Consider the following 11,215-nt stretch of genomic DNA (forward strand, 5'->3'; position numbering starts at 1 on the left):
TGTTGACTGTTAAGATGGCACTTAAGTAAACTGTAAGGATAACTGTCAACAATGATGCTGGTATGTCATTGGGATCTTAAAATTGCGCAAAATGTGATGTTTAATAGATCATCTCTGAAGTCACAAAACCATGCCAAACGACTTCTCAGACAGCTATGAATTATTTAGTGTGTGAGTGAGTGAACCTGCAAAAAAGACATGAATATTTCTGCTGCAATACACTTTTTTAAGTCTTGAAAACTGCATATGCATTTCATGGATTTGGGGAATCATGCATCTTCAGCCTCTGGGCTTTTGCTATTCTAAGGGTATCTACTCCTGTTCATACTCTGATGGAGGACTTGTATTTGTCAAATACTTATGGAAAGTCTAATCTTGTCAGCTCTGCAAAGTAAACTGAACTTGAGTTTCACTACAAGAAGAAAGAGGTTTGAATCTCCCAGTGAGACAGGATATTTCTGTGCGGGTGTTTTGAGGCAACATCAGTGTTAAAAGTATATATCTTTGAAAATGACTCAGATACGACACAAACTGAGATGTACCTGGGATAGGGAAGTGCAGGTAAACATATTTCAAAATGTCTCCCCATTTACCTCATCAAAACATGTCTCTGTATAAAATATGTTGTTTACAGATGTAAAACAACTTTCTTCTTGAAAAATATTCCTTTCAGCAGTACTTGAAACTGAGGAGAAAAATATTTCATTTCATCTGCTCCCTCCCTTACTCACTTCTTTCAAGAGACTTGTTTGTATTTGAGGCGTAATCACTCACTCTGAATGTACCGACAGAGCTGTAGGTGTCACTGTAGACGTGGCTTTCTGCAGCAGCCGTGTGCTAGCTGTCCCAGCCCCGGAAAGGACAGCCACCCAGCCCCCCTTTTGTTGGGAGACGTCGTAAGTCAGATGTTCAGAATGCATGGGGCATTGTCTGCCTGGATGTTGGATGGGCTGGCAGCAAAAGGTGACATCTGGTGACTAATGTGCTCGGATGTGAATGCTGCTCCCTCAGTTCTCTGGGCAGCAGCTGCTCTGCAAAGGCATAAATGAGACAGGGGGAGTGAGAGAGACAGCCAGGGAAAGATAGAGGCGGTGGAGGGAAAGAAGGAAGAGGGGGGTTGGAGGGAGGCATGGGGGGGTGGAGGGTTGGGAGGGTGTACTGGCTGGGTTTTGCGCATGTAATGATGTGTGCGTCTGCATGCGTGTCTATATGTGTGCACCGAGCCAGCCGTCTGTGTTTGGAGGGGGAGGGAAGGGGAGGGTTAGGCTTGTCAGGAAAATCAATGAGTTTCTGTCTGATTTTAGAGGAGGTAAAACATGGTCTCTGCATCCACCTCCTCCCCACCCCCACCCCCACCATGCCATGGCTGACATTCAACAAAGAGACCACACAGAGCTGAACCAGAGCTTGTTTTTCTCCGCTCTGCATTTTCTGCATCGAGTGCCCTCTCACTGAGAGCCACTACACACTACGCTACATATATGTGGTCTGGATGTGTCTGGAAATTGTTTTCACCTTCCAAATGATCACTAATAAGTTCAATTATTCAAAATCTTTCTCAAATGTTCTAACAGCATATAGCAACTAAGAAATTCAACAAGCTGGAGTAAAAACACACAGATGTCAGTATTTTAGTGCTCTCAGAAAACACATCAGGTTTTGAGTTGAAAACAAACAACAAATCACTGGTGTGATTTTCTGTAATATAACATTAGGACACCATCATGGCGGTCCACCGCACAGCTACTGTCTCTCTCTTGCAACTCCCCCTTCTTCACTCCTCGTGTCCTTGAATTAACCTTGAGACCAGATACCGGGGACCAGGGTGTCACTGCCAAGACAGGGTGAGATGGTGTCAGTGACAGCTGTAGGAGAGGAGACCATGTATGCACCCAGGCCGCAGGCCCCATTAGCCTACAGGTCACATGGTGTGTGGTGTCCCTGCGACCTCTGGGACTAACGCTCTGCTTCGTTGTTTCTGAAACCCCTAGCTCGCCTGCCCAATGAGCAGAGTTCAAAACATGGAGCAAAGTACCATACTGTAGGTCAACAGCAATATGCAAGGCTACAGCAAGGGTGATTTGAAGTGAGTACAAAAAGAGAGAATACAAACAGTTAAATAGTTACGTTTTTGTTGAATGGGAGATCTGTTCAACACTACAAGACATTATAGGCACATATTCATGTGAAAGCATAATGCTGTCTCCATCAGTGCCTTGTTTTGGACTTTTCTTCTGGCATGGGGATCACATGAACTCGTTATGAATCAACACCCTCCAACATGTGGACATTGGAGGCATTTATATGAACATGCTGCTTCTGAGAGGACACTTGAGCCCCACTTAAAAGGCGTCATGGGCTGCTTTAGATTAGGGAGCGGCAGGCTGCTTTAGATTTGATGAACAAAAAGTGCATATGCATCCCCGAAGAATGTTAATGAAACACATTCCTCCTTGTTTCTCATGGAAACCATGTTGGACTTAGAGGATAAGGAGGTGGAGAAAAATGGGCTCCTTCTATACCCCTGGAGAGGAAAAAAAGCTTCACAACATGTGGTGGGGTGTAACTCTTCAGTTGAGATTGAAAGAGAGGAGTGCGTTGGATTGAGTGTGCGTTGAGAATTCCTTATTATGTTCCTTGTTTGGGTCCCCAGGGCTTACCTGTAGCTTCCTACTTTCTATGATGAGGAGGAGGATAAGCTAATGCATACATTTACCATACAAATGGGCTCTGATCGACCTTTCTGTCACAAAGAAATGGTGAGCTTATCAAACAGACATGGCAGGAGTAGATAGTTACCATATGAGGAAGCCCATTATTTTATTCAACCTTTATTTAACCAGGTAAGTCATTTTAAACAAATTTTCATTTACAATGGCATCCTGGAAAGTGGCAAAAAGTGAAAAGTGGGACATGACTGCTGTGGAGTCACACAAAAAAGAGTGGAGAGGAGTCACACCCTACTTCTATTCACCTGTGCTACCTGTCCCCAACCCCCTTCCACACACACACTCCTGGGGCCTCATGTATAAAAGATTGCGCAGCTTTCATACCAGAAGATGGCATACGGCCAAAATTTGAAAAGTACCTACGCACAGAAATATTCACATGCATAAAACCAGTCGTACGCCAGGTCCTGCCTTGCCTCCTCCCATAAATAAATATATATATATATATATATATATATATATATATATTAGTGCTGTCAAACGATTAAAATATTTAATCGCGATTAATTGCATTAATGTCATAGTTAACTCGCGATTAATCACATTTAATCGCACATTTTTATCTATTCTAAATGTCCCTGATTTCTTTTTGTCCCAATCTTTTTTTAAATTTTAATGCTCTTATCAACATAGAAAAGTGGTTCGGATTGCTTTGTGCAAAAAAAAAATTAAATTGAAAACAACATTGCAATCGCCTGGCTTTGACGAGGGGGCAGAGAATTCGCATCAGCTGTGTGCTTGGCCATCAAGTGGTTTTTCAGACTGGACGTGCTGCGATGATAGCTCAGTTTACAACGACAAAACACACAGATCACTGGTCTTGTCAATAGAACCATTTGGCAACTTTTTTTAAAGCAAACTTTCCATTCAGAATCTTATTGGCATCCATTTCGGCATCTCGCGCTCGTCATCCACTCAAAACGTAACGTTAGCCTACTACCAGAGAATGTCTAATATCCGTAAACGGGCTCTGCTACTACTCTTTAGCCAGCTCGCCAGCCAAACGAGTGTTTGGCGTGCCTGTTGTTTTGTTTCCGGTCTAGCTAGATCCGGTGTGGTGTTGTAGTTTTTCTAACGTCGGTAGTTGTTGCAACAGCATGTGAAAAAAACTACAAAGTTTGCTAGGCCAAAAAAAGCGTTAATCGCGCGATAAAATAATTGACGCCGTTAATTTGGGTTTGCTTTAACGCCGTTAATAACGCGTTAAACTGACAGCACTAATATATATATATTTTATATATATATATATATATATATATATATATATATATATATATATATATATATATATATATATATATATATATATAAATACGCTCCTGAGGTCATTTATTTATCTGAATTACCGTATTTCTTGAATAAACGCCGCACCAAAAAATGAACGTAATTTAATAAACGCTGCAGCGTTAATTCGAAGAAACACGGTAAAACGGCTAAACACGCAAAAAAGAAAACATTCGAGATCGAGGTTCTGACAACAGAGGTGGAGGCGAGAAAATGTGTTCTGTTTGGCTGGCTGTTATCAGGTATTAGCGATAAAAGAAAGTCGGCGGAGTGGAAAACTGTCACTATTTTCGACCTTTATTTTTTACCTGTACAACTTTGAGATTTAGCTAAATAAAAGTGCATTACAAATACATTTATTATTATTATTATTATTATTATATGGCCGTATGCTGTGGGTTTGGAGAACTGGACCATGGCAGAAATTAAGAAGAAAGGGTCCGAAGTAAAACTCGAAATTAAGAAACGAGTGGTGGCGCATCGTAACAGCGTGACAGCTATCGGGTTTGCGTGACATGCATTTCCTGAGTGATTGTGTCGTTCGTTTGACACCCTCAAGTTTAACAGAAGTTCTTAAATGGTGGCGGATCAAACAGTAGCCTAGCATTTCCCGTTTGGGTTTTGGCATTTGATGTGATTTATGTTTTTTAAATAGTTAATGTCATAGACATATAACAGTAACTATAGTGGACACTTTATTTTGTTATGTTTTGTGAGTTTCGGCACTTTTTAGTTAGAATTCGCCACGTTACAGAGCCAGACAAGACTTTGCGGACGGACCGCAAATTCTCACGTCGGCTCAAAAGTTTCCGTGAAGGCCTGCACATTCTCACGTCCAGTAAATTTTTATACATCACACCGTGTGCGTGAAAACCAGCGTACGCAAGCTTTTCGTGCGTACGCAACGTTTATACATGAGGCCCCAGTTGCTCCCTATGTTCTGATTGTTTCCTATTGCGTATTTAACCTCTCTCTCTCCCTGTTCTGTGCCAGATCGTCATGAGTTTCCCGAGTCGTCCCAGACGGTTTATTAGCTTTTCTCATTGTTCCCAGTAACTGTATATAGATTACCCGTGTATCGAACCTTGCCTGTCCATCACCTGAGTCATCCTGCCGATTTTGGATTAATAAAATATATTTTTTTCTTAAATAAAAATATTGTAAAAGTCATAATTAAAAAAAATGTATGGGTCGTTTTCACCCGGTCCCTAACGTGACATCGCAAAAGTAGCGTCTTCCTAATGTGCGACGAATGTCGAATATGAAACAAACTTCACCTCGGTCTTTGACAGGGACATCAATAGTTTATTCCAGCGAGCATTCATTTTCGCATTCATTTGAGCGCAAATACTGTTTTATGAGCTTCATGTAATTCTGTTTTTATGTTTTAGTCAAAATAAGATGATCGGTAGGCCTATCATTTTAAAATGTTCTTTAGTTTTGTAATGTTTTCTTTGCGTACCTCAATTTTTGTGTCCGAGTCCGACACCTGGACTTCTGTGTGCGTGCTGCAGTGGGTATTTGGCAAGCTCAGAAGAGCGCGGTGACATGGAATTCTGCAGGCATTGGTTTGTGTTTTTGGTTAAACTGCTTTGATTTTACAAGCGTTGAGCAGTACTGTGTACATTTTTCCGGGATTATCAATCTAAATGAATGCACTGACTAATAAAGTAAATTGTTTAAACTCAGACTTTAGATTGTACTGGGGCACAGCAGATTTATACTGGGGCACGTGCCCCAGTAAAAAGGGTCTAACAACGCCCCTGTACCTGCCTCTGCTGTCTGCATTTGGGTCTTGGCCTGACCCATGACCCATTAATTGAAATGTACTTTCACAGACACAAATTGCGTCTTGAAAACACTTTAGTCAAATTATGTCTAGGTTACTTTCTGATAAATTGATCTTAAATCCTAAAATCAAGGACCAGTAAAGACAGTACAATAACCTTGTACTGAAAATGAGTTTTTCGTCACTACTAACATACACTAGCCTGGCTGCCAGTCCAACTTCTCCCCGCCCACAAAAAAATTTGGTCTGGAAGTTGGGTCTGGAGGGTCTCGTATTGGGGAACAACTACAGAAAACCAGAATCTGGGCGTACCAATGAAATTGCCAGGGCGGGCTTTATACGATGATGGACAGATGATCAACAGTAACGTAATCACCACGTCATAAAAGAGCGCTTAAGTTGAATTCGTTTTGAACAAACAACATATTACGTTGCTCTGGTTGGTTGTAGGTCTATCCAATTGAGCGAAGAGGCATTTGTTTTCCAGGCTCGTTTGAAACACGCCCCGTAGTCAAAGCCCAACGGAGAGTTCTCAGACTCATATTCTGACTAGAATTATGAGTATGACAACGTCAGGCTAAACATACACTACTAATGTTGTAGAAATTCAACAATATTTGTCTCAGGCTCAAAATCGAAACGGTCAAGATGGAGGAGGATTAAAGGGGTACAGTCCAGCTTTCTACACTAAAAAAAGAATGCCTGAAAAACCACAACTAGTGGCAACTGAACATTTGCAACACATTGATGTGAGAGTTATGAAACAGGTGTGTTATATTACCATAAACAAGAGCTGTGAAACAAAAATGAGGTCAGCTCCATTGAATAAGAGGTCCATCACTGTACGTTAGTATTGGAAATACCACTACAGTGTTTTTCAACCATAGTCTCTATTGTTGTCCCCAGTATTTGTTTACTATGGTTGAAAACCCCTGTGGTTGTATACTAAATACTGACGTACAGCAATGGACCTCCTATCATATGATATGGGGCTGTTCTTTTTTTCTTTCAAAATGTCATTATGGTTTTTTCGAGCCCTGTCATGTGTAGATTAGGATCCCTCCTCACTCTTTTGATTTGAAAATTAAGACAAATGATGTTTATAATTCTGCCACCTTTTGAAAATATTCACTGTTCATATATGCGGTATCACGGTTCCAGAATCCAAAGTCTGTGTTTGTGTTACTTTTATCAGAAACAATACATACTATAAACAACATACTGAGCTGACAAACTATTTAAAAAATATATACGCTCAGCTAAAATAAACATTTGTTTAATCAATTATTTTTTTTCATTGAGCAAAATCTGTATAAAATCCGACTATACATTGATCGGTTATGAGCTGGATAGCTGGCTAATTGATGTAATTACCTAAACGTTGTTTCGTAAAAAATGATGCATTATGGGTGGGTCTTACATGTTTGCAGTTGAACAATACAATTATAAGTTTTCCTTTCAAACTCAATCCTGCTTCAGGCTTCTTTAAGTGAACTATGTACTGCGGAACATTGTCTCTGATGTTAACGTTTTTTTTATTTTATTACAATGTGATGATGTGATTTTTATGACAATGTGAATGATGACATGGATTGTTATCATTCAATCAACAATCATAATTCATGCTATTAAAACCAAGGTGTTTACATTCCATACAGTAGCTGTTGAGGAGCCTGGTGGAGCCGTCTCTGATCTCCCCTGTTGTCCTAAGTGGACTCTCAGAGCTCTAGCTGAGTTGTCTGTAGAGTTATCCCTATCACGGTGGCCTGTTATTCCTCCTGCATGGCTAAACTGGAACAACAGTCTTTGGTCACTGTGGTGTACTGTGATCTTAGGGAAGGTAAAATATGCCTGCTTCTGAGGTGTAAGAAGTAACTGTAATTGTTACAATCATCAAACAATGTTACTAATTGTTATGTTTTATCAATTGGCCAAATCTAACATCTAAACAATTAAAAGTTAAGTATTTTGCAGTGTACAAAATACAGCAGTCCTAAATGTCTATATAGAAGAACTAAACACATTTGGAGACTGTTAATTGCTGTCTTCATAGCATATATATAAACCATTTGATATATGCATGTGAACTGTAGTCCCCATTAATTAGAAATGAATTAATTATTTTGAGTGAGCATAAGAGTGGAGAGGAGACTTTATCTTTCATGGTCATTAAATGTTATTAGTCATGCAATTCCAGTCGAGCCTCGCAGCTAGAGTCTAGTTTGTTCAGAGCCTATCTTACAGAGCTTTTCTTGGTATCTGCACAGAAGACCAAAATGCTTGGACTCCCAAGCTGAGAAACAGTTTAAAGATAAACAAATTAGACAATAACTAAAATAGTGCTTTAAAAGGAGCAATTTCCATCTCAGAAACGTTCCCCTTGAACTAGGAACTTTCCCAAAGAGGTGCTAGTTTCCTCATTTCGTATTTGTTTAAAACTAATCGGTCTTCAGCAGAAATTAGCTATGAAAAAGCTATTATTTTATTACCAGGTTTGAGATATAAGGTTTGATAAATCCTTGCTCTGGGGGTATTACTTTCCAAAATAACTGAACTTTGGGGGTGGGGCTCGCAGTGCTGAACATCTGTGATTTTGTTTGGCATTTCTAATTTGAAAATTTCTGCAGAAAATGTCTAATTGGCAACCAAGACCCGCCCCTAGCTCCTCAGCTTGAAGCACTGTACTGCATATGCTATTGTCCAAGAATGATTTTGGACCTTGGGACACACTGCTGGTAAATGCTCTAAGCATTTGATATTATCTCTATTACCTCAGGTGTGTCAGTGTAGATTTGTGGCGGTTTATAGTTGTGGTGCTATTATAGTACCACTTGTCTTCATCTGGGATTTCTCAAACAACTTTTATGTCACTGTGGACCATTTTATTTTTTAAAGCTGTCCCACCCTCATTTGAAAACAAATGTACGTAACTGGATGAGAGACATTCAAATAATTCTCTCAGTGTCCTGAGTTGTCATAAAAATAATATTTGTGTGCATGAAAATGACTTTCAATCGAGGAGAGGGGCATAACAATACAGTCCTAAAAAATCTAATTAATAATGAATGCCTCTTGGATATTACAAAGGAGACATGGCAGTGCTGTAGGCAACATGATGGAGAGCTGTGTGAGCCAGTAGCAAACGCCCAGACAACCATTTGGCCCAAATGTTTCTTTATTGTTGACAGAGATAGTAATTATGGAGAGGAAATGTGGGAGAGAGAGGAGAGAGAGAGAGAGAGAGAGAGAGAGAGAGAGAGAGAGAGAGAGAGAGAGAGAGAGAGAGAGAGAGAGAGAGAGAGAGAAATGACATGCAGCAAAGAGCCTGGTCTGACAGGGGTCTCAGCCTACATGGGGCGCGCATTAGCCCGGTGAGCCACTGGGGCTCCCCCAAATGGCGTTTCCTACTTGGTAGGTGAATGCCCATAGAAGTCCTTACCAGAAAAGCATGTGTCAAAACATTTATCAACATAAAAAGGACAAGTATACAAGTAACACTGTCTTCCTCCACTACAGATGAGACAGAGGAGATTGTGACGCCATGGGACAGAGGCTCCCCAGTGGCTCCCCAGAAGGAGCTGCTCTGTCTGTTTCTAACCCAGACGGCTGGACTTGGAAGTTGAGACCGTAGCACCCCGTGACTCTTTACTGTAAGTCATGTTTTTTTAAATCTCTATGTTGGTGAACTTCCAGCTCAGCCTTGTAAATTTAGGTTGTCTTAATCTTTGTGTAGTTACTCACTTCTTTACACACAAGCCCCATTTGTATAGTGGAACATCTGATCATCTGGTTATAGGGACCAGACAAGTTACAATATTATGCAATTGTTCCACCCATATGGTGGAGCCGGTCTAACCGACCTCATATTGTGTTAACGGGATTTTTTTTTTTTTTTTCATTTTTCCTCAGAGTTAGACTATACCCAGTGCTCTAGATCAGTGTTTTTAAAAGTCTGGGTCGCGACCCACGGGTGGGTCGGAAAATTGGGTCGGCAAGTATGTTTTCATAATTATTTTGTCTTAGGTTTTTGTAAATGACTTAACAACCATTTTCGAAAAGTGCTTTGTTTCCTGTTTATTTCCCTTTTTATATGGTATTTTCTTTTATTTTGAAATGATTGCGCAACAAGCTGGTGCTAGGTGCTGTAATCGGACGTAGCCTACCTGCAGAAGAAGAAGTTTGGAAGGATAGCGCAGTCACGTGTAGCTCGCAGAATAAATACGGAGTATAAAAAGTAAAAGTATGTCGAGTTTCGGAATTAAGTCGTTATGTTAGCCTGGCTTCAGAAAAGGTACTAGAAGAACGCGTGTGCCAGAGCCAGACAAGTCAACAGAGGTCCAAGTCCAACCAGAAACATCGGATCATGAGCTTCAAACAAATACATATGCATGGCCGCGGGAACTCGGGGTGCTGAGGGTGCTGCAGCACCCCCTGACAGCACGAGAATTTAAAATGCTACGACTTGAAAATACACCACCGCAGCACAGCCCCGCAGCAGCGGACTGGCCATCGGGAGCACCGGGAGAAGAATAACGATGGAAAACCAGGCTAAGAAACGTAAGGGTGGGGCTGAAAATTGAGGCAAAAAGACATCACCTTCACTAGACAAGGTTTTACCAATGAAAAAACGGCTGTGTTTATTTAACATAAAGCTCAAAAACTATTTTGCGCTCAAATAAAGGCGCGCGCTCGCATTAAATCTGGAAGTACTGTCTTTCCGAACTAGCATCACATCAAACACAGACTGAGCATGCATTAGCAAGGCAGCTGTGGTGTAGTAGATACTTTAGAACTAATTATTATGTTAAAACTTGAACAAATAAATAATAACTGTAGGGAAATTGTACATTTGCAAACACCCCTTTTCATATCATTTGGGTCGCGATGGTTTGTCATTTTGAAAATGTGGGTCGCCGAAAAAAAAGTTTGAAAACCACTGCCCTATTGTACTTCTGACGGGGTCACGTACACATCTGTTGCACAAGTACAGTATGTACGTGTATGTAACCTATCCAGAGAATATCAACTTTATGACTGTATTTGGGTTGTTTGCATTGATATGGAAATTCAGACATTTTTCATACAACAATAGAAGTGTAAATTGTTTTGAATCACCTTTACATAAGATGTTACACTTAGCAGGCACTTGTATCCAAATAGTGCAGTATTCAAAGACCTAAAGTGCACAGTTCTGGAAGTGTTACAGTCTTAAGTGCTAAGAAACAGACTGTATTTTAATCAGTTCCAAATCAGAATTAGCTTTATTTGCCATGTAAATTCACACAAATAAGGAATTTACTGTGCTAGGAAGGTGCATACGATAAACATGCAGTGCAACAATTACATCCTTTCAACTACAATATTACATATCTATAATAAGACCAGGAATCTCTGTGTGTGTGTATTTTTTGGA

Source organism: Hypomesus nipponensis, chromosome 13, assembly GCF_054491055.1.
Source record: "Hypomesus nipponensis isolate SF chromosome 13, ASM5449105v1, whole genome shotgun sequence".
Classification (NCBI taxonomy): Eukaryota; Metazoa; Chordata; class Actinopteri; order Osmeriformes; family Osmeridae; genus Hypomesus; species Hypomesus nipponensis.